General features: G+C 37.3%; 1 pseudogene; it reads left to right on the top strand.

Annotated features, from left to right (window-relative positions):
- Positions 1-286: 286 nt before the first annotated feature.
- Positions 287-3523, top strand: LOC117716041 (calmodulin-alpha pseudogene; annotated as a pseudogene).
- Positions 3524-3835: the final 312 nt, after the last annotated feature.

Raw genomic sequence — 3835 nt, 5'->3', positions numbered from 1 at the left:
TTACCTTATTGTTGAGAATAGTTTTCACTGTCCTGGGTTTTTTGCTGTTCCAAATGAATTTGAGAATTGCTTTTTTCTCTCTCTCTCTGAAGAACTTAGTTGGAGTTTTGATGGGGATTGCATTTAATCTGTGTATTACTTTTGGTAAATGGCCATTTTCCTCTCTCTCTCTCTCTCTCTCTAAGAAAAAGAAGCATTACCATCCTCACAGGGATAGTGGAGCTGGCTTCTTTGGTTCTTTTACTAAGCTTCAGATAAACATAGTTACTCAGTTCTCTGGACAAGAATGGACCAGCACTGGGCGGTACAGATGGTACAAGTAAAGTATTGCAACAGAGCACTTGCTTTTGGACACTTCTAATTCAGAGGCACAATTGTTGAGATGTAAGTGCCCATGAAGAATGTCCTATCCAATTCTTCCTACTTCATCTTCCTCTTCAGAGAAAAATGCAGCTGCCCAGTGTCTGTCATGGAGAATCAGGGGAGTACACCGTGCTTGCATAATTTCTTAAGTATTTATTCTTGAGCCTCTTGTTTTTCCTGGAGAAATCTACTGCATGAAGACATGGTCTGCTCATTTCTAGAGGACTCTGCCTCTTTTGGACAGCCTTGTCTTAATTCCCCTTTCTGTAAGAGGTGAACTAATATGTTCTACATTCATATTTTCAATCTTGAGTTTTGTCAGTTTGAGGCTGGCCAATCATAGCTGCCTCCTCTTTGGGTACCCAGTGAGCAATGGCAGATAGAAGGAGCCAGCAGAAGATCCTGACCTAGCACCTGCCTTCTTAATGAGTTGAGTAATTCCCAGCACAGATCCAGAACTAATTTGGAGTACACTTATCACTTTAAAACATCAAAAGGTTTTTGGCTAAATTATATGATATGAACATATATAATATAAACTATATTTAATTCAGACTATTACAAACTGTCTCTTACATTAGTAGGTATATATCTGTGAAATTTTTACACACACACACACACACACACACACACATTTCACCACAGCAGCCTATGTTACTAGCAAAGATTATAATGTAAGAACTTGAAAGCCACTGAACATTCTGCATCAGAGGAAAAGATTAAATCTTCTATATCCCAGTATCATGCAACATTTAAAAGAATTGAGCCAGATATATAGATGACACAGTTCCATTTTTCAAATAATATTATTAAATGAACAGAATAATTGTATAAAAATGAATGTTGTAAAAGCACTATCATATATTTGTAGACTTAACATTCAACAGACAGATACCAGGTACCAGTGAAATATCAGGTATTAACAGGCATTTGATAAATGCATGTGCATATATATTCACATTAGTATGGTATATTCTATTTGAAATATTTATAAGTGGTACATTTTTTAAGTTTGTAATTTTATATTGGCCATGTACATTAACTGTCCTGGAGACCATACAGCCCATGGGCCACAAGATATGACTGTGAGATCTTTTTCATCCAGAAGAATAAACATTTTAAATATCTTTCAATTAACTCTGCATCAAAGTCATGTAGTTTGCCCCATGACATACATACCTTTGCCCTATTAAAGCATCAAACAACTACATGTTCTGTTTTATACTACAAATTAGAGAAATAGCCAAATGTTCAAATCTAAAAATGGCTGACTTTGTTAAGCTTGGAATTATTTGAACCAGTAAGCTTCATGAGTTTTATGGGTTTTTTTTTTAAATAGGCATTTAATTGCATTTATTCTTCCATGAGACTTAAAATTTGGTAGTAGATGTGCATATTTATTAAATACAGATTCACAATTATAAACAAATAATAGTTTGAAGGACCAAGGCTGGGAATATGGGAACAGATAGAAGGATTGATAGGAAATCCATAAGTATCCTTAAAGGCTCATGTGATGAAGTCTTGGTCTTCAGCTCATGATACAATTGGATGTAGTAGACACTTGTTCTTCCTGACCCTGCAGTCCTTTAATACAGTTCCTCATGCTGTGGTGTCCCCTAGCCATAAAATTTTTCTGTTGCTACTTCATAACTGTAATTTGCTGTTATTATGAATAATGATATAAATATGTGATATGCAAGATATATGCATATCAAATGGCTCTCAACCCACAAGTTGTAAGCTTCTGCTTTAAGAGGTAGAAGATGGCCTAGGGGTGGCCACCTGGTAATTGTGAGTGTGGAGTTAGGGAGTGTACTGAAAGGAGATATTAGGTCCTGGCACCTTGTTCTTTCTTTTATTTTCTATGTAGAAAAGGATGAGCCTGAATTCCTTTACCTCCCAAGTGCAGGAATTATAGGTGTGTGCCACCATATTAAATCATGAGGCAAGAGCTTCCTAATACAACAACTTTCTCCTGTGATATGTTGATTTTTGTTATGGGTCCAAAAGAAACCAATTGTGAATCACAACTTTGCAAACTGAACCAAAATACATGCTTCCTTCTTTAAAGTTAATTGTTACAGAGATTTTGTTATGGTAACAGAGCTGAGTAATATTGGAATCCAGTTCACGGTGGGGCTGAAAGACATCTTTCAGTAGTCAACATGAACTGAGATATGTAAGATGATACATCATTGACTAAACATAGAGTCTGAAAAAGAATGTTCCAGAGAAAGCAAAAATAATATATGTACATACCCCAAGGAGAGAACAAATGCCCAAAGCAGAAGTTCTGACTATGATAGAGTGTGGTTTCCTGTGGTGCCCCAGGAACAGCAAGAGGGTCTCTATCTAGCATTGAGAACATAAGGAAACCTTCTGAAGAGAGTTTACATATCTCCCCCCCCCCATTAATCACTAATTAACAAATTACCTTACATACAGACTTACCTACAGCCTGATCTTACAGAGGCATTTTCTTTCTTTTTTTAAAATTTGATATCTTATTTACATGTCAGATGTTATCTCCTTTTCCCATTTCCCCCACCCAGGAACTCCCTATCCCATCTCCCCCCCTCTTGCTTCTATGAGGATGTGACCTCACCCACCCACCCACTCCCACCTCCCCACCCTCGAATTCCCCCACACTGAGGCACCAGCCTTCACAAGACCAAGGACCTCCTCTCCCACTTATGCCCAACAAGGGTAGCAGTTTGCTGACCAACTGACTGAAGCACAGATTGCACAGTTCAAAGAAGCTTTCTCACTATTTGACAAGGACAAGAATCAACAAAGGAGCTGGGAACAGTGATGAGGTCTCTGTGGCAGAACCTAAGAGAAGCAGAGCTGCAGGACATGATTATTGAAGAAGATGCAGATGTTGATGGCACAATTGACTTCCCAGAATTTCTGACAATGATGACAAGAAAAATGAAAGTCACAGAGAGTGAAGAAGAAATTAGAGAAGCATTCCATGTATTTCATAAAGATGGCAATGGCTATGTTAGTGCAGCAGAGCTTCACCATGTGATGACAAACCTTAGAAGAGAAGTTAACAGATGAAGAAGTTGGTGAAATGATCAGGGAAGCAGACATTGATGGTGATGGATAGGGAAACCAGGAAGAAGAGTTTGTACAAATGATGGCAGCGACATGAAGGCATTGTACAAAATGTGTTAAATTTCTTGTACAAAAGTTTTTATTTGCCTTTTCTTTGTTTGTAACTTATCTGTAAAAGGTTTCCCCTACTGTCAAAAATATATGCAAGTATAGTAACTAGGACTTCATTCCTCCATGTTGTCTTCCTTTATGTCATTGTCATTGTTCTTAAACCTTATTTTAGAAAATTGATCAAGTAACATGTTACACGTGAGTTACTTTGTATATATCTAAGCCCTTTTAAATATTTAAACTTAGATGTAGTCGGGCAAATGAGGAAACATCTGGGTTATGCCATTTTAAAAGTAGC

This window comes from Arvicanthis niloticus, chromosome 10, assembly GCF_011762505.2.
Source record: "Arvicanthis niloticus isolate mArvNil1 chromosome 10, mArvNil1.pat.X, whole genome shotgun sequence".
NCBI lineage: Eukaryota > Metazoa > Chordata > Mammalia > Rodentia > Muridae > Arvicanthis > Arvicanthis niloticus.
This window is presented reverse-complemented; position numbering and strand designations above follow the sequence as displayed.